This window comes from Neovison vison, chromosome 13 (genome assembly GCF_020171115.1).
Source record: "Neovison vison isolate M4711 chromosome 13, ASM_NN_V1, whole genome shotgun sequence".
Classification (NCBI taxonomy): domain Eukaryota; kingdom Metazoa; phylum Chordata; class Mammalia; order Carnivora; family Mustelidae; genus Neogale; species Neogale vison.
Window position 1 is genome coordinate 71,697,062 of NC_058103.1, and position 21,374 is coordinate 71,718,435.

General features: G+C 38.9%; 1 long non-coding RNA gene across 1 annotated transcript; it reads right to left on the minus strand.

The window, feature by feature from the left end:
• Positions 1 to 1,044: 1,044 nt before the first annotated feature.
• Positions 1,045 to 21,323, minus strand: LOC122893308. Its single transcript, XR_006381608.1, has 3 exons — positions 21,204 to 21,323; positions 19,363 to 19,435; positions 1,045 to 1,131 (listed from the first exon to the last, which is right to left on the minus strand). It is a non-coding gene; the product is annotated as an uncharacterized LOC122893308 (long non-coding RNA).
• Positions 21,324 to 21,374: the final 51 nt, after the last annotated feature.

The following is a 21,374-nucleotide window of genomic DNA, read 5'->3' on the forward strand; positions in this document are numbered from 1 at the left end:
TTTCATTTAAAATAACAAAATTTGGGGGCACCTGGGGGGCTCAACCAGTTGAGCGTCCAACTCTTGGTTTCAGTTCAGGTCATGATCTCATAGAGATCACGCTAGATCAAGACCAGCGTCAGGCTCTGTCCTCAGTGGGGAGTGTTTTTGGAAATTCTCTCCCTCTGCCCTTCCCTCAACTCATGCTCTCTCTCTCTCTCTCTCAAATAAATAAATAAATCTTTAAAAATTTAAGAAATAAAATTACAAAGCATTAGAACTCATTTGAGAGGACAATCAAATCGAATACAAATATACCATCTGCATAAAATGTTCATCATTCACTCAGAAAAAAGGAAGGGCATGCCTTGCTTTAGATTAGCCCACAGCTCAAAGGACTCTCACACTTTGAGGATCCCTGCCCTAAAGAGGAACATCACTGAATTTACAGTCTTTGTTCTCTGACACTACGTTCCCCCATTTGGGCCATGATCTCCCGAATTTAAATGGGTAAACAAGCAGATGAGTTACATAAATGAAAGGCAGAAATCTAACTTCTCCTAGTCAACAATATGGACTACTTATAGACATTCCCCCAGCAAGTCTTTCCAGTGCTTGGAAATAGAGAAGAATAAACCAATAAATTATTTATTTATTTATTTGACAGAGAGAGATCACAAGCAGGCAGAGAGGCAGGCAGAGAGAGAGAGGAGGAAGCAGGCTCCCCGCTGAGCAGAGAGCCTGATGCGGGACTCGATCCCAGGACCCTGAGATCATGACCTGAGCCGAAGGCAGCGGCTTAACCCACTGAGCCACCCAGGCGCCCGACCAATAAATTAATTTTAATGCATCACATTATCTTTGTGAAAATCCTCAGAAAATTTTTGGTGACACATTCCTGACAGATTCTAAGATATGCTGTTCATATAGTACAAAAACTTTTATATAAGTAGATTATAACCTAACATGATATCTATATACAAAAATATGGATATCCACATGTCCAGAGGGACCACTCCTTATACATTCACATGTAACATACCTTCCAGCTTTGGAAGTAGACACAAGCAAATCTTTTGAGCTCCTTTTCCATCTACATTCAGATTCTACAGCAGTAATCTCCAACAAGAGGTGCATATATGCCTGAATACTCTGCAGAAATTCAATGGAATTTGGGAACAAGATATCAGAACATGTGCTTATATGTTTATGAAAAATAAGAAATAGTTTAAGGGTACTAATATTGTCCACACTAGAGCCCTTGAATTAGGTGGTCACGTGGATGGGAAGCTGGGAGCTCCTGATAATGAAGAATTGGTATTGACAACCTCGCACAATCTCTGCTTCTAAAATCTTCCAATCAGTTGTAGCTCACATGTGTTAAGTGGAATTAAAAGTTATTTTATCTTCATTAGTAGACTCTAAAGCACCAGATTCTATTCGTTAAAAGCAGCCTCTAAAGCCAAAATGGCTAGTTTCAAATCCTACCTTTGAACATTTTTTCAACTTGTCTCTGCCATAGTTATCTGTAAAATGGGAATGAAACCTAACTCTGAATGCTGTTATGAGATGAACTGAGGTAATATTTGCAAAGGGCTTAAAACAGTTCATATAAATGGTAAGCAACGTATGAATCTCTCTTAGATAAATATGTGCTCAGGAGATGAGGAGAGTTCATGAAAATATTCTGTACTGCAGAGAGGTTCACTGGTTATCTTATGGCAAAATACTTCAAGTTCTCTGGGGCGCCTGGGTGGCTCACTGGGTTAAAGCCTCTGCCTTCAGCTCAGGTCATGATCTCAGGGTCCTGGGATGGAGCCCAGCATTGGGCTCTCTGATCAGCATGGAGCTGCTTCCCTTCCTCTCTCTCTACCTACTTGTGATCTCTCTGTCAAATAAATAAATAAAGTCTTAAGAAAAAAAAAAAACACTTCAAATTCTCATCAAACTTAAAGAATTTCATAATTTTTTAACAGAAAATATATGATCTAAATTTTCTGATCTTTTCTGCAATGTCAAGTATCTATCAATAGTAAGCCTCACACAGATATTAAAAGAAAACATACCACCCAAAAACTGATATGCCTCATCAAGATAAAGGTGGTATTTTAGCATTGAGTAAGAAACCAACTGTTTCTTTCTTAGTGCTACAAAAACACTTCTGAGAGGCGCCTGGGTGGCTCAGTGGGTTAAAGCCTCTGCCTTCGGCTCAGGTCATGATCCCAGGGTCCTGGGATTGAGCCCCACATCCGGCTTTCTGCTCAGCAGGGAGCCTGCTTCCCTTCCTCTCTCTCTGCCTCTCTGCCTACCTGTAATCTCTGTCAAATAAATAAATAAAAATCTTTAAAAAAAAAACCACTTCTGAAAATGGGTGTTTAGAAATGTTTGTATCATTGTGTGACTGTGTGAAAACAATGTCATCCATTAACATTTTTATCTCTTCACACAAAAAGCCCTCAGAAACAGAATTTTCTAACTCCTTTAAAAAAATCTAAAGTAGCATTGTAATTGGGAATTGTTTGAAAAATTATAAATGCAATGAATGTCTCATTTGTACTTTATATTTTTATTCATTTTTAGGTTGTACTTACTTCATCTTTGTCACATTCTTTTCAAATTTTACTTTTATGTTCATTTTATTTTGTTATATTAAGAAGCACATGTATGTAATTTATAAATAAAGGCTATAGGATGAAAATATTTCTACTGATATGGGTGCATGATAAAGAAAAAAGACTACCACTTCATTCTCTGGAAATGGTTATTGTGAGGGAAATTTGTATTGATTGATCTTAATCCTCACAATAACTCTAAGAGATAGGTATTTATATCATTTCTATTCTACGGTATAGGAACCTAAAATGAAACATTAAATAATTTCCTCAGAGCCATAGAGCATGCAAGTGATTGAATCAGGACTGAAAGGCTGTTTGATCTGGCTCCAAGGGCATAATGATGGCCATGTTGCATTGCCATCTTCCTAAATACAGAGCAGAGGGATTACAGTAATATTTTGCACAGCAAAATAACTTGAGAAGAATAATTGCAGAAAATTCAGATTGGTTAACTTAAAGAAAAGTTTTGGGTTTTTTTTAAGATTTTATTTATTTATTTGACACAGAGAGAGAGAGATCACAGGTAGGCAGAGAGGCAGGCAGAGAGAGAAGGGAAGCAGGCTCCCTGCTGAGCAGAGAGCCTGATGCGGGTCTGGATCCCAGGACCCTGAGACCATGACCTGAGCCGAAGGCAGAGGTTTAACCTTCTCAGCCACCCAGACACCCCAAGAAAAGATATTTAACCATATTTTGATTATTTATGTAGTATTTTGTATACATATATACATATTTTGTATTTATGTAGCAGTGTTCAAATTTCAAATGGCTTTTGCTCTAAAGTTGGAAATACAGACTTGCTGGGAATGTAGAAAGCATTTTCTTTTAGAAACAGGATTCAAGATAGTGGCTGAATTTCTGGACTATACAGAATCCTATTTGCTCATAATAGATCTAAATTACTAGACACTAGCAATGAAAAATAAAAGAAAACCAAACTTCTGCAATGTCAGCAATTAGACACACACACACACACACACAGAATCAGAATATTGCCATTTAAAAAAATATATATTCTAAAGGACTGTAATACTACATAAGGAGATTTTGTGCATGTTTTCAAAGGAACAGTTCCCCACTTTCATAGACTTCAGAAATTAATGTCAATTCTTCACAATACTTAGTTTAACTTCAAGTATATAAATTTAATTTTCTTGATAGAGGTGAATAATTAGTATTCTCTTATTTTTTTTAAAGATTATTTATTTATTTATTTGTCAGAGAGGCAGAGCACTAGCACGGGGAGTAGCACGCAGAGGGAGTAGCAGGCAGAGGGAAAAGCAGGCTCCCCACTGAGCAGGGAGACTGATGTGGGGCTCCGTCCAGGACCCTGGGATCATGACCTGAGCCGAAGGCAGACACTTAACCACTGAACCACCCAGGTGCCCCTGTTTAATTTTTTTAAGAATCTATTTATTTATTTAAGAGAGAGCATGAGAAAGCATAAGTTGGGAGAGGGGCAAAGGGTGACACAAGCAGGTTTCCTGCTGAGCAGGGAGCCTGAGGTGGGGCTCCATCCCAGAAACTCAGGATGATGACAGGAGCCCCAGGCAGATGCTTAACCCACTGAGCCACCCAGGTGCCCCCTGTGTTCTCTTATTTTTATTAAAACTGATTATGAGCTTACCAGTAGTATCTGTATACCCGTGAAAAAACATTGTCTTCATTAAAATTGGCTGGGGCATGGGATGGAGAAAAGATAGGAGCAGGGCAAGTGCTTATTCAAACCTCGTCCCTGTGGTTCTGTTAGAGGTGTGCTGCAGTTCTATATTATAATCTTGCTTAGTATTTTTGATGATGTTGACTCTCCTTTCCCCAAAGTTGCCAGAAGCTCAGGTTGGCCCAAGGCAGTTTGGTTAATGGTTGGTAGTTAGTGGGAAGGATGGACATCAGGTATCATGACGGATGGAAATCAGGTATTTCCTGATTTCTGCAAGAAGAGCCTCAAGGTGGCTTTAAGAGCAGTGAATGGGCAACGCCCAAATTATGAGTCCAGAGTTTTTAATTCAGGAAACACTTACGATGCAACATTGTTCTTTTTGGCAATGAGTTAAATGAGTAACCTCCACTGAGAGAAGTATTTAACTAATCATTCCTTGAAATCTCCCAGTATTCTCTAGCTCCAAGAGGAAGAACATTAGAATTGGGATAGTTTTTCAGGGACCAGGTCACTCTCTTCATCTTGAAGAGAAACATATTTATTTTCTGTCAGCTTCCCTAGATTGCTGCACTTAGGCACTGGCTGTGTCCTCTTCTTTCTTACAACGCATTTTCAAATTCATCGCCATTTAACTTCTTGGTCTTCATCTTCCCTAACCTTAAGAAAGTGCATTCATTGATATTACTCACCCCCTCCCTTCTTGAAATTCTCATCTCCCACTTTACGTTTCTCATTCTCCTCCTACCTTTTAAAACGCTCCATTTCTGTCTCTCTCTCTCTGACTTTCTACTTGCCACACTTCTAAATTTAAGTATCCCCTAACATTATTCGTTCAGCTCTATTTTTTTTACACCCTCCCACGGCATGTCACCCACACATAACTTGAACAATTACCACCACTGAATAAGCCCAACAATGTATATTTCTTCGTTCCCATTTGTATGACTTGACCACTCAAGTCCCAGGACTCCATCAAAGTCTGATAGTAATTCAACCTACTAAATTCAGTAGATTCTAGTTCCTCAATGATTTTCCTTTCCAATCTCTCTGTCTAGTCCCACTGTCACCTCAGCAATTTGGGAGCAAACTTTATTTCTATCCTGAGCTGTTAGATAGCAACCCAAATACTCTCCCTACTTCCAGTTTTCTTCTCTGAATGCCTTTTGTTTGTATTTTTTGCCTTCTGCAAGCATACTCTGATATATAATGTCCTTGTTCAAATACACTTTATAGACCTAGCCATGCTATGTTGCAAACTTGAGCTAATAAATGTGCTATTTTAAGTTGCTAAATTTTCAGTGGCTTGTTACAGAGTAGAAAACCAACATGGCAGCTTATATTCCCCAGAGTAAGCAAACCAAGAAATGAGGTAGCCATGATGCTTTTTTGTTAAAAACAAAAACAAAAACAAAAACAAAACTATATAGTCTATTTGTGAGAAGTCACTAAATCCCACCCACACTCAAGAAAAAAGAAATTAGGCTCCACCCCTTGAAGGGAGGAATATTAAAGAATTTGTGGATACATTTTAAAAACACCATAATAATAGTAATAATTAATTTTTTTCTTATTTTTACTATTGCTAGATAATAACTTACTTAATAAAATAATGTAGGCAGTATTTTTACACACATTCTATAGATCAGGAAACCCAAAACACAGAGAAATTAAGTAATTTGTCCAAGGTCACAGGTAGTAGTGGGTTGTGTTGGAGACCAGTCACAAAATCTTAACTCCAGGGCCTGAGTTCCTAGTCACTATGTTCATTTTAGCAACGCAGTTAAAAGTATGCCTCCTAATAAAATCCATGAACAAAATAATAAAATCTTGGTCAATGAAAATAAAAATAAAATTAGCTGAATTCATAATTAGTTCAATGACTGTTTCTAGAGATGACCAATTAATGACTAATTCAAAGTCTGCCTGAAAGGGAAATTACAGCTGTTTGTTTAAAATTATATCATCTACAATTTCCTCTAAAATATTTTATTTAGCCTTGAATACCAACATCAAAGCCATGCTTGCATGAATGGCAAGAAGAACTGTGGAGTCTTAGAAAGTATGTCATAAGAGAAATATTTGAACAATTAAAGGGCCCAGAAAGGAGAAGATAAAAGAACATATATCCTGACTTGAATACTGAGGATCTGATATGGAAAAAAAAATTTATTTATTGTGGTTTCAAAGGCAGAACTAAAATAAATAGATAGAAATTTTGGGCAGGGGCACCTGGGTGGCTCAGTTGGTTAAGCATCTGCTTTCAGCTCAGGTCATGACCCCGGAGTCCTCGGATAGAGCCCCTCTAGGACTCCTCATTCAGCAGAGTCGGCTTCTCCCTCTGCCCCTCCTCCTGCTTCTACTCTCTCTCTCTTATTCTCTCCTTCAAATAAATGCAGTCTTCAAACAAACAGTAAGATCCATTTAGCAGGTGAAAAGTTGGGGAAAAGAAGTATTTCTAATTCATCTTCAAACTCTAAATGTGTCCAGTCCTTTCCTCTGTGTCCTTGACTCTTCCCCAAACTTCACTACCATTGTTTGGCCTGTTAAACTATGCCCTCCAGCCAAGCCAGCTACTGGCATGCCTCAGGACCTTGCATTTCTTGGCTCTGTGCTTTTCCCTATCTTCTTCCCTTCACCCAGGCCAGCCGTTCGCATCGTCTGTGGCTGGCAAAATCAGACCCACCCTTGAAGACCAAGTATAAAGATACCACATCCCTGATGCTTTCCCCAAGAATTAATCTAATTATCCTCTTCCTTTCCTTCACACTGTGTTCAGCTCTCTTGTATGGCTTGGCATTCTGTCTTGCATGAGACATTTTTAATAGTTATCTTAATTCCCTATAAAATCAAAAGCTACTTGAAGACAAGGACCATCTACTACTCATTTCCCCACTCCTGTTCAGTTTTAAGTATGACTGCCTATCATTGCCCTCATAATACATGCTTATTAAATTGGACTGGCACAGTAACTGCGTGAAATCAATAGCGATATTGGGAGGATAATTTAAACACACTTTCTTATCAAACATTACTTCTGCAGTGGAGAATTTGTGCCTCTCCTTCATTCACTAGTTCTTTTTTTTTTCCTGCCTGATTTTTTTTTTAAGGTGTGGTAAAATATATGGCATTCACCACTGTACCCATTTAAAAGTGTACAGGAGCATTTAGTACATTCACAGTATTGAACAACCAGCACCACAAAAATTTCAGAATTTTTCATCATCCATAAACTCCATACCCATTAAAGAGTCCTCTCCCCGTCCCCACAGCTCCTGGCACTCCCTAATATGCTGTCTCTATCCCTAGTTCTTCGAAGTTCTGACACAAAGCCTTGTACTAAGTGGTTATTCAGTAATTATTTGTGAACTTAATTTGAATAAGAAGGCACACCCAGAAAATATATATCCTACCAGAGAAATAAACAGCAGGAAAGATTTTTTTTTGAAAATATAAATTATCTTTATAGGATGCTGTCTCTGAATATAACATTCTATAGAATAATGTTAATGATTTTATCCAAAAAGTGCTTTGAAATATGATGTTCTGTGTTAATGTTTTAAAAAAAACCCAAAAAACAAAAACAAAACAAAACATTTAATGTGCTAGAAAAACATACCAGACATTAGTTGCATGAAAGTATTTTGGAAGAAGGTCTTTCAAAGTCTAATTTTGTAATGAGAACTTCCTAACACCCTCCAAAATACACAGGAATGATTAAGATGACAAAAAAACATCTTAGGAGCTGGTCTTTTTTAAAGATTTCTATTTATTTATTTGAGAGAGAGAGCAGGAGCAGGGAGGAGGGGCAGAGAGAGAGAGAGAGAGAAGCAGACTCCCTGCTGAGCAGGGAGTTGGACATGGTACTCAGTCCCAGGACCCTGAGATCATGACCTGAGCAAAAGGCAAACACTTAGCCGACTGAGCCACTCAGGTGCCCTTAGGAGTTGGTCTTTAAGAGATTTTAGGTTTTCCATAAGTTCTTCACTGCATTGGCTTTTTCTGCAATATTCAAAATATTATCATTTTTTAATTTTGCCTTCTTAAAACCATTTTGAAGGATTTCTTTTTGATGTGTTTGTGTGACTTCTGGGAGTTGGAGGAAGCATGGGTGAGGTCCCAGGCCAGCTGTCACTTCCAAGCAATAATCCTACTGAAAATTCTGGCATTAGTTTGTAATCTCATCTATTAGTGATTACAATAGACTGAGTTTGGCCCATGAAACTGTTCCTTTATCTTAATATTTCTCTTTGTTCTTAGTAGCAGGCTTACCTTTATAATTTTATGATACTTTCATACTCCTGCTGTTGGAGAATCCATTGCTTTATGACTTGGTTTCTTCACCTAATAAATCAGTCACATAGATCTTTTAACTTCTGAGAGGAACTGTGCGCTTTTGGTGGTGGTGTTGTTCAGTGCTAAAAGCTCACGGACTGAGGAAGGTTTGCCACAGTATAATGATGTGCAAATGACAATTTAAGTTAATTAAATTCAGTGACATTAAACTCACCATAAAACTCCCAATGTGTACAAAATGACTCATTTCAACAAGCCCTATTAAATATCATGAAATTGTAAAGGTTATGATTTAGTTAGATATTATTCCAAAGAATCTTGAGGCCACAATTAAGAGTAATTTTTTTTCCTTGTAAAAGAAGACTACTTTGCTGTAATGATTGTTCTTAGTTATGCATTCAGGACTTTTTTAAAGTCATGTTTTATTCTTTATATGTCACAGGGAGAAAAGGGAAAGAGGGAATTTCTCAAATTACCCGAAGTGGAAATAGAGTAAAGAGTAGACACATAAAAGAAAACAGATGAGGGAGAAACAGCTTTCAAAAAGCAGTACTGAGTGTCGATTGGAAGATACAGCAGAAGTCTTTTAGCTGGAGGGAATATAAATGGGTACTGCCTTTCTGGGACTTGTCTTGACAAGGGTTTTAAACATGTACATTTCCTTTGCATTAGCAATATCCTTTCTAGGAATTGATTCTAGAGAAATAATTTGAAAAGTGAAAAAAATATATGAACAAGAAAGTTCATGCAATTGTTATTTATAATGGCTATTTTAAAAGAAAACTAACTCGCAAACAAAATAAACATCCAAAAATAGGGGACTAGTTGATAAGTTATAGAGCGTGTATTTTATTAACTACCAGCCAGTTCATTACAAATGATTATGTAGCTCTATATTATCTTCATGGAGAGAAGTTACGACATAATGATGATAAAAGCAGTTGACAGAACAGTATGCACAGTATGAATCCACTGTAATTAAATATATATAAAAATACACACAGGCACACACAGAAAAGAAGTTTTGTAAAAATAATGTGAATAAAGGTTATCTCTAGGTGGTGCTTTTTTTCTTGTTTGTTTTTATGCACTTTTGAGTTTTGCTACAATAATCATGGATTTCTTACATAATTTGAATCAGAAAATATAAGAAATTTTTTTGATTCTAAATTCTAATATAAATTACCTAAAACCTACTGCATTGTTCCTGAATGGCTATATAAACTGCAAAAAATAATGAAGATGGATAGGTGGATGGATGGGTGGATGGATGGATGGAGAACTGATCACATATATGAGCATTGTTTCAGCTCTGCTATTGCTCACACAAAACCACCTTCTTCAAGAACATTTGTGCTGGAAAGTTCTCCTGCTAAAAAATATTTGAAAATAAAATGGCTTTTTAATTTTGAATGGCTTTATTTATTTTCAAATTCAATGTATTTTTATATAAGTTCCATTTTATAAAGAAATGTACGATGATGCCAATTCATTTCAAACTCAATGTCATGAGTAAGTGATTTTGATGCTTCCCTTTCCAAGGCTTAGACTAGATGATTAAGCTAGATAAATAGCTTTTCTGCACTCATGTTTATTGCATAATTCCTCTAAGTATATGTATTAGTCAGCTATTGCCACAATACTGTGCATAACAAACTACCCTAAAACTTGATTGCTACAAGAACACACATTAAATGCTCATGTATCTACATGTGATTATGGCGTAGCTAATCAAGTCTAGTTTGGCTGGGAAAGCAAGATGGCTGGAGTTGGCTCTAGGCTTTGGACTGCATTCAGGTCTAGTCCATTGGTGCTTGTTTTAAGGTTCAGGATAAAGTAGTAGCAGCTACCTGGGGCATGCTCTTCTCGTGGCAGATCACTGGAGCATGAAAATCAACCAAAATTACAATAGAGCATTCCATAATATTAAATACATCTGTTCATTTAATTGGACAACTTCATAGCAAGTGTATCCCCAAGAACAACCAAAACCAGTTGAAACATTCTCCAAAAAGAGAAGCTGGTTTACGATAAAGGAGAAGCAAGTCATAGAAAGGTATGCTTTCCCTCTTTGATATGGGGGGGCAGTTTCCTCTAGTAGATAAAAGGAGAAATGCAAGTTATACATTCTGTATTTAAGTCTCTTTGATCAAAAATTAAGAGTCAAGGATGTTACTAGAAAAATCCAATTATCCTTCCCTAAGAGCTCTTGTCTCGGGACACCATAGCACCTGCCATTATAAAACTCTTAAATACACCCTCATTTACATTCTCCCATACAGCCTCCAGAGTTCTCCAACCATCCCGTATATCTCTTTAATCCCCAATGCTGCAGAGATTATATTGTGTCATCCATAACACAGATAGAAAGGATGACATATTTTCTTGAGACTTATCTGAATATGCCTGATGATACAGATAAGAAGAGGTGGACAAATCAGAATACAAGTGAGTAACATGGAGACCTATCCTGTCTCATGAGACATGCAGCATGGAAGTGACCTTGGACTAATTCTGGCAAGCATAACAGAGTTGTAGAGGGTTACAGAAGGTAATGTGCATGAATTTGATGTCTTGCCAAGAAGAATCTGTGCTTGAGGTGAGACTACTATCTAACAGTGTAATTAGAGCCTTTAGGCGGAACGTTGGGGGAAGTGGATGGAGTCCTGCCAATTTTGCTGAGACCTGTCTTTTTTGGAGGCTCCTTCCTCTTTCTGTTTTCCTATGCATGAGCACCACAGGGTGATGACTCTCGAGTCACTATGAAGAAAATGAATAGTCAAGGTATTTAAGTGGAGGGTGGGGGTTTGTCCCCATCCAACCCCTCTGGGCCCCAAACTGGAAAGATACTAGTTCCTGTCCAAATCATCTCACTTCCTTTCTTTAGTTCCTGAATATAATATCATAATGTAAAGGGGGGGGAAGCAAAAAAAAAAAAAGACCATCTTGTTCAGATACTTTCTGTCATCTTTACTTCATTGCATAGCTGCCAACTTAAGACCAGAATTTACCTGAGTAAGGTGCTTTTGGGGTTTTTTGTTTTATTTTTTAGGAAAGGGATACTGTGGGCAAAATTCTATAAATAAACTTAAAGGAATAAATAGATAATTTGTTATAGGCCATGCAAAACTCATATGAAGCAAACAATACATTCGATGTAATGTTTGTAAGGCAGGGTCTTTGTTCACTTAGCAGTTGTGCTGTTAGTGGGGAGGGCTAGTCAGGTTTTAAAACTTCTGAAGTTTTAATCCTAGACTGGAGGTATGAGAGTTATCAGGTTAATATTTAAGGTGACAATAAATAGATGCATAAAAAAGAAGATGATTAACAAAGAGCTGGGGATCATCATAGGTACTATCCTGCTGAAATTAAGTCAACAAAATGATTCATTGCTAACGAGGCTTTCATTGTGAAATAAAGCTTAAACATTTAAGAAGAGATATATTTCTAAAATCACCACCTGAAGAAGACAACTATTTTTTATCCATGGGAGCACACCATCCTGCCTGATCTCTCAGCAGTATTCATCACAGTTGATCACACCTTCCTTCCTGAAATACTATTTTCTTTGTTCCAGAATTACCCAACGAATCCCCAGCCTGGAAGTCACCTGTGATAGCTCTTCCTCCACAACAAGACCTCTTAATGCTGTAGCGCCTTGGGAGTAAAAGTGGGTTTTTTCCCCCCTAGACATTCTACACTCTTTCTGTACACCAGTGTCAAATACCATCTGAACGCCAATGGTTCCCAAATACCTAATTTCCAATCAGATCTATTTTCTGATATATTTTTTCAAACCTGTACCTATTTGACTATTCCACTTGGTTCTCTGACAAGATCTCAGTCTCATGTCCAAAATGGATTTTTCAGTTTTCTCTCCTAAATTTCCAACTATATGAAATATGGGACTGACATTTCCATTTACCCAGTGGTTTAAAAAAGCAAATGAAGACTGTAGTTAGTTTCCATCCCTACTCCCAATCCTTTAGTAACATTTTTCTCATCTCCAGAATATAGTTTAATCTGTCCCCTTTTCCTCATCTCCCCAGTTTTAAATCTTATCTAAGCCACTGCATCTCTCTTAGTCAGACTGCTATGATAGTCTTCAGAGTGCTTTCCTTCCTTCTACTCTTGATTCATTTCCACCCATTTCCCACATAGTGCAAAGTGGTTTTAAAATACAAACAGGTCCCTGACACCCTTCCACTTGAGGAAATACAATGAGATTAATAAGACAAATCCTGAAGGCATCGCATGAACCTGTTCCTCAGGGCACACCACTTGCTTCTCAAGAAGTATGTTCCAATCAGTCTGGTCCTTCTTCCACTACAGTAACGGCATCAAACCCTTTCCCACATCTGGGTTTCTGCTCCTCTATTCCTTCTATTCTACCTAGAATACTCTCCCCAGTCTTTCCTCACAAACTCTGGTTCTTCCTTAAATTCCCCAGAGTTTCCATGACAAATACAACCTTTTCCCCAAACCAGCTTAGGTTCCTTATCATATACTAATCTCTTACTTGATGGCATGAGTCACAATCTGTAACTATATGTCAACTTGTTAGTATCTTTTCCTGAACCAGACTCTGAGATCACTATATCAGGAATCATATTTGTCATTTTCACTGATACATCCCCAGTGTCTAGTACAGTACCTGGGCATGTGATTAGTTTCAATAAAATTTAGACAATTTCATATATTAAATTTTTTTAAAAACTAAGCTGATTTCATAAACAGTCTCCAGAGAGTTATCCCATTTATTGTACACAATATTTCATCAAATATAACCAAATTATTATTAAATATGACCAAATTAATGTGATTAATATGACCAACGTAATTATTAAATTCTGACCAAATTATTATCAAATATAACAAAATTAGTTCCTGTTTCCTGAGAAATATTATCAATTTTTGCTAGTACAATTAATACTGCTAACTAGCATAGCTGTTAACTTAAAAGAAATTCACAGAGGTAGAAACCACAGGGCTATTGTTTCTGAATACCACCCCCTCACAGGAACATCAGGTTTTTTTGGAAAACATGATAACATAGGACAGTACCCCCAAAATGATTGATCTTGAATAAGGTAGTCATACTTTTTAATGCTTATCAAAGAAAACACCTACTCTGTGTAAACTCCAGTCCTACAACAAAGTCTCCCGTGCAGGTCATATACTCATTTTATTAGTCACAGCAGTATTGACACTAATAAAGTCTAATTTCTTATAAGACCTAGGAGCACTTCCCATTATATTTTATGTGTGGTAAGATTATAATGACACCAGGATGTCTCTCAGAAAGACATATTTATTCTGAAAATGACATCATAAATCTCATCTAGAGTCAAGGTTTTTAACTGACTCAGCTATCAATTAAGAGTAATAAAATGACTTGGTCTTTTAATTTGTAACTTGCAGCCAGAAACTCATTGCCTTTGTTCAAGGATGCATTAGGAAAACTTGAATTAAAAACACTAAATTTTTTCTGTAAGATTTCTTTCTAAAGAAAAAATGAATCTGAAAGATTTTTGAAAATACATTTTTTTCTTTAGAAAAAAATTAATGTATTAACTATCAAGTGGGAATAGACACAGGACAAAAAAGTGGGCAAAGAAGTAGTCTGTTCAGAACCCAGAGCATAGTTAAAGCCAGGACCAAGGCTCTAGCAAACAGAGTTGCGATTTTATTCTAGAAAGAGCTGTTTTGGACCAGGTCTAAATGAGGAGTGCTGTGATGGGGTGTGTCTGAATCTGATCTGATCCAGTTAACTTCTGGAAAACTGGGACATTTCCGTGTCCGGTGTATTGGGGCTCTTTAAAGATGAATGTAACATGGTTCCCAGGTTCCTGTTTCAAACAGGCTCAAGCGCATCCCTGGGGCTGCACTCAGTTTTTCAGGGACAATTACTTCATGAATGTAGCTGTTTCTTTTTTCTTTCCCTTCCCTTGTTTCAATAAATAAATAGGCTTTTACCCCCAGGGCCCGCCATGCTAGACTCTAGAGGATATAAAGATTCAGGCAAGTCCCAAGCCTTGAAGAGGATGGATAAGACCTGTGCAAAGATACTCGCATGGTGGGAACACACTGTGGTAAGATACAGGTTAGTGAGCGGAAGACACCTCTGGCAGTCGGTGGAGCTTTCCAGAGAAGGCACTGGGGACAGCTCAAGAAAGAAAGACAGGGTAGGAATTAGGTACACAGAGATGAAGCCTGGAGACTGGAGGAAGAAAGGGCATCCAGGGCAAAGGAAATGCACTTCACCTTTAATTAAAATGCTTTTTGTTTTTTCCCTGTCTTTCTTGGCTGGGTGGCCTGGGACCAACCGTGCTTCTGAAACTTTAATGTACAAATGAATTACCTGGCAGTCTTTTAAAAGGCAGATTCTGATTCTTAGCAGGGTCTGGGGTGAGCAGGAATCTGCATTTCTATAAGCTCCCCAGTAATGTTGAGGCTGCTGGGTTGAGAAGGGCAGGTGTGTTTGTTTGTTTGTTTAAGATTTACTTATTTATTTGAGAGAGAGAGAGAGAGAGAGCAAGCAGGAAGGGCAGAAGGAGAGGGAGAGAGAATCTCAAGCACCCCACAGTGAGGGCAGAGCCCCATGTGGGGCTCAGTCTTATGACCCTGAGATCAGGGCCTGGGCAGAAACCAAGAGTCTGACACCCAATGGACTGCACCACGCAGGCGCCCTGGGAAATGCAGCGTTAAGTACTAAAGCTCTGGGCCCATGTTTCTACAATGAGGCAGCAACAGCAGAAGGGCCTGGGCAGGTCCTTTGGGCCTGAAGAGCCTCTGGGGACAGAGCAGAAGGAGCTTCTTTCCGTGTGACTGTCTTGGGAGGGCTAGGGGACCAGAACATAGAGAACAGGAGGAGGAGCATGTGTCACAGGGGAACCCCTTCCATCAGAGAGAGGGATGGAGTGCAACATTCTCTCCTCTAAGCTAGCAGCACAGAAGCTGAGCGAGAGATAGCAACTCTGCGTGGTCACTGGCTTGCTTGTGTTCTGGCAGAATAAAGGACTCTCTGTTAGCTCTGAGCCTAGCCGCTTTTCTGGATCTTGGTGGAGACAGTCACTTTAAACCAAAAACAGGTCTTTCAAAAACATTGCTGAAATAAAGGAAGGAGGATGTTCAGTCTGACAAACTCCAGACTTAATACAACAAACCAAGTTTGAGTTAAGGGGGAGTCCCTGTTGCAGCAGAGTGTGATCAAAACAATCTGTGTGTGTGTGTGTGTGTGTGTGTGTATACATATATATGTGTATTTTTTTTTTTTCTGCTGAAGACTACTCTTTAAGACTTTTAATTCATGCAAGTCAAGAGAAAAGAGAAGAGTCATATTTGGCTATTTGTGATAGAAATTCAGAACTAGTCTCTGTTTAAATGTATCTATGCAATGGCTTAGTAAATCTCAAGTCCTAACTTCATAAATACAAGTGCTAAAATCTTTAAAGTATTAATCTATCCCTCCCTCACCACCTTTTCTTTGGAAATATAGTAACACATGGAAACACTATGATATCTAGAGAGGAGAAGGTAAAACAATTTTAAAGCATTTCCTATGTATATTAAATCTTTTTTGGAGGGTGAAGACAGGAATGCTATACTGGATCTGGGGAGATAAAATATGATTCTTTGTAGCAGAGGCCCTGCTTCTAAGAAACAGCTCAGACTGGAAACTCAAAACACATTCTGGGTTTCCCCCTCCCATTTTTCTGGCAGTTACCAAGACGGGTGGTCAGGAGATGAAAGCAGTCTTTCAGCAGCACTTGCTGTGGGTCAGGTACTGTGCTATGTACATTACACATGTGCCCTTTTAATCTTTCAATGAATACCATAGATGGTAATACGAGATAAGAAATCTGGCATCTAGAGAAGCTGTACACTTGGCCCGAGGTTATATAGCAAGAAGGTGATGAAACAGAGGTTCAAACCCAAATCTGTCTAAAATCAAACCCTTGCCCTTTCTACAATGGCATGCTGCTAAACACCAGATTGTTTTACCTTTCTCACTGAGGGCAGTTTGCTTCCTCATGGAAGCTGTTCTTTCTAAATGTTGAGTTATACCAAAAGTCCATGGGGTTAGTGACTGGTTAAAGACCTCTAAGATCACTCCTACCACCGTGTCTTTGCACGTGCAGTTTTTAAAATTCTGCCTGAAATTCTCTCTTTTTTGGGGGAGGGAGGCTAATTACTTCAGGTTTCTCCTGCAGACCTCAGTTTGGACATTATTTCTTCAACAAAGTCTTCCTTTCCTTTGCCCACTATTTCTTTTTCTTTTTTATTGCACTTTATTGTGCTCCACAGGTAATGCAGTTTTTACAAATTGAAGGTTTGGGAAAATAGCAAGAAAACTAGAATTCGAAGTGGAACCTGAAGATGTGACTGAATTGCTACAATCTCATGATAAAACTTTAACGGATGAGGAGCTGCTTCTTCTGGATGAGCAAGAAAAGTGGTTTCTTGAGCTGGAATCTACTCCCAGTGAAGATATTCCTTGTATGATATCACACTCCAGATCAACTAATTGCTACTTTGCATATTTCATCAACCAGGCGTTGGGCAGTCATCACTGAGCATCTCCTATAGCTGCTGCATCGTCAAATATCCTTTCTGTGTCTGGGCAGTCATAACTTAGCCCATATTCTATGGAGTCTGGATGAACATCATCTCCGTCCTGGCTGAACTTCTGTGATGCTGCATCCAGGCATCAGTGTGGCAGGTGGTCATCTCATCCACGGAGGCTGCTTTGAGCTTACCCAATCTCACTTGCTTATGCAGTCCATATTCATCAATCAAAGAATTGACCGTACTGGCCTATTTGGGGACTTGGGCCAGGGAGTCACACAGGCTGACAGACTTGGGACTGTTGATATAAACAAGGCAGCAACTGCCCACTGTCCACCAGTTGGTTCCTCCATCTTCCAATTAGAGCTGTTCTGGAGCCGCTGTCTGAATCCAGTTTTTTTCAGACTCAACCCAGCCTCTGGTTCCTGTTCCTCTCCCCACTACTTCTATCATATACTTTTCATAGCCCATACCTTTGATTGTGCAAGTTATCACAGATCCAATTTTATACCTATGCATGTGTCCAGAATAGATTCCTTTTTTTTTTGAGGTCAATTATTAGTCTCCTGTCCCTGATGACACACCTGAACGGTGACAGCTGGTAATTCTCATTTATTGATGGGCTCCTGCTTCTGAGCTAGCACTGGATGAGGGAAATTGAAGATTTTTAAGACCCGTTCCCTGCCCACAAGGAACTAATAATCTGATCAGAAACACATGGCAAACATATATTAATTAGTAAATTAGGATCAGAATGTATACCATGGCAACTCAGTGAAAAAAGATGGACTCCATTTATAAACCAGCCAGAAACCTGGAAAAGTAAAACCCTACACCACTACTAATTGTGTGCAAAACAGAATAGAGTCCCTAGCATAAGCACTCAAAGCCCATTTCAGTGCTGTGGGTCTCCCAGACCCCACCACAGCATGTCACTAGAAGTGACAGGTTTCATTCCCAATTGATACATACATGCAACAGCCACAGTGATTCTGTGATTGCCAGGGGATTCTGTCTATGGGTGATTCTGTCATTGCCAGGGGAACCACTGGGAATCACAAACTAATATTGCCAATATTCCAGGGACTACGGCCAAGAAAAATGGCAGTTTCCTATGAATCAACCTAAAAGTTGAGACTTCCTCAATTTCTTATCTGAAAACACATTAGCAGAATAAAGAACTTGAAAAGATGTCAGCTACATTGTGTAGTAGGATTTAGGAAAAAAAATACAGACCTTACTAGTCTTGAAGACATTGATTGATGATGCTAAAAGTGATGCTGTTAAAAATAGTTACAATGCACAATTTCCTAGATCAAGCTGTCTTTGTCCATATCAGTTCTTTCCATTTGTTATTTAGACAGCCTTTCCTTCTACACACCTGAACAACCTAGAGCATCTAAATCTGTACGTGTTTTAAGTTGATGTTGACACGAGGCATTATAGGTTTCAGAAGAACTCTAGGCAAACTCAGTTTTTTTCTCACACGACCTAATGGTCAGAACCAGGGATTTGCCATGTGACCTGCTGTCCCTATGACCATGAGTATACTTGTGCCACAAGAGAAAACTGCTTTCATGTTTCCCTTTTCTATTGCAGAACATAACTGTAATTTAAAAGCCTTTAATTTGGCATTTTTCAGTTTTATGGTTTCTTGATTAGACATTAAGAGGAAAAAAAAACGATTCTTGCTCTCATGGAAGTGGGATAGTTTTGTAACCAGATGCAAACAAACAAACAAAAACAGGTAACAATGCTTCTTGGAAAGGGAAACTTTCTCTTTACTGAGACTTTTGGACTGAGCTTCCTTATGATATTATGTATTATTTACTACCAATAATAAAAATTACTTAAAAAACCATTTAAAATATAAGGAGACAAAGCATTTTACTCAGAAAAGAACATGTTTCTATCCTGTTTATACCCTTTAGAAATGTTTATGTCCTTGTTCTTCTTTATGATATTATCATTAGTGTGACTTTTTAGAAATAATTCTTGGGATCTGTGGGGGGTAGAACAGAAGAATCAGATGATATAAATTGCTGTATATTCTGCAAATATTTGTAACTACCTGTTATGTCATAGGTCCAGGGCTAGGTATTTCCACCTTTCCATAACTTCTGGAAGGCTTCTTGTGTAAACACCCAAGCATTTTTTTTTTTTTTCTTTGAGATCTCTGCATGCTTAAAATGCTTTCCTGTAGACAAGTGGTGGTTTGTTCTCCATGAATGCAGCAACCAAGGAACTCACCTGCTGTGACAGTGATTCAGGGCAAAGAGGGAAGTCCCAGGTGTCTCATTAAGGCAAGGACTGCATTGATGACCTGCAGGTGAGAGAGAGAGTAGCCATACAAAGGGTAGGGTCATTTTGAGTGACTTGCTGTAGAGATGAGTACAGAGACACCTTAATTCACAAAATTGTCGAATTATCCAAAAGCTGATTCCAAATATCTGTCAACAGACTCCCACACACCCAAAAAGAGCTTGTTAAATCAAAGACGCTTCCTGCTTAAGACAACTTCTGTAAAGCTGCAGAACTCCTTCGTTTAAATTCTATTTCATATAGATATGTAGGTAAGAACAATGCCTTATATTTGCTTAAACTATTAGTTTTCAAAGCCCTTAGGCATACTTTATTTCTCAATCCTCACTAAAACGTTCTAAGAATCGCCTAAAAAATTAATACACAAGGAAACGACAGCTTAGAACTGGAACCTCTTGCCCATGGAAACTGGGTAGGAAATGGCTGAGGTTTAAACCGGGACCTGGGAGTCCTACCCTCAGGCACTCACTAGCCCCACCACATGCCTCTCCAATTATAAGCAAACTTCATTTGACTTTGTTAGGGAAATGGGTGGATTTTCATAAGACCACAGCCATGAATGTGCCCCAGCTATCCCATTTCTCCTATTCTTCCCTCCAAACAACCTTCCTGGATCTGTAGCAGCCCATCTTCCCAGAGTTGGGTCCGGATTACGTCACTGTCTTCCCACAGTATCTTTGCTAACAGCTGGTTGAAGTTCAGGCTCCACAAACTGGCAGTCAAGTGCTCTGCCCCATTGCGCCAACCCCCTTTCCCATTTCAGTATGCTATTTCTTGATCCTTACACTCCAACTAAGCAGACCAGTTTACCACCACGTAGCACCCCAGCAGGGCACAGGCTAGGGTGAGGTGTGCCACAAAACTCAAGGGGATGCCAAGGAACTCAGAAACCAATACAAATATCTTGATGCAATATTTTTAAAATTAATGCAAACAATGCATGATGAAAAACACCGAATTTCAAAGAAAGACAGGGTCAGCATTACTGGTTTTTCCTCTTTCTTCAGACTCCAAAATGCCTCTGCTGTGCACTGTTAACTGATCTTGCAGTGACTTCTCCCTTGGCTACTTTTATTAATGATGTTTCCCAAAAGTTAGTTCTCATTACCCCTTTCCACACCAGTAACTTCTATTCTTCAATGCCCCAGCATTTATCTGTAGCCCTCTTCTGTTTTGAAAACCCATTTCCCTTAGTAACTGGTAGGACTTTGATAGCCATCTGAATCATCTTGGATCCCTTCCAGTGCCTTCTAAACCACAGTCGGCACTCGGCACCTCTTTGCTTTAAAAAAAAAAAAAAAAAAAAAAGCAGAAATCACAATCCTCACATTAGTTTTCTGAGGGGCCAAACAAGGATGGGACCCAGATATATTTTGTTTGGTCCAGTGTTAAAAACAAACAAACAAAAAACTGCACTTGTTATAAAGATGTAAAAATCAGGATGTTTTCCATGAGAAAAAATCGAACTCTCTGCTATTTCTTGAAGAATCAGAAAATTTAGCAAAGGTGGGCCTGAATTCTTCCATTACCGCACTAGGAGTTTGTTAACAGAGTGCGCCTTTAGAGCCCTCTCCACTGCTTCGCGTCCTAAGCGGCTCACTAGGTATTTGCATTACCTGCCAGGCCCCGTCGTTAGCTCTTTGGGTTAGCGACCCCAGGCTTGAGTGCACTGGATAAAACCCATGTGCTGGGCCCACTCCACTGTTAGAATAAATCCTTCCTTGTCGTCCTTTCAGAGTCTTGAAGAGAGACTCACAGAAGCAGCTTACCTTTCCAGCCCACAAACTTCTCACAACCCTTGAAACTTGGCATTACCTTCCGCACACCGTTTTTTTTTTTTTTTATCCCCCCTTGGCCCTTTGCTCCAGGGCCCCCTCCGCGGCACTGGCTTGTCCCTCCCTCCCCTAGCCCCACGTCTGCAGTCCGGAGCCCGGGGCGGG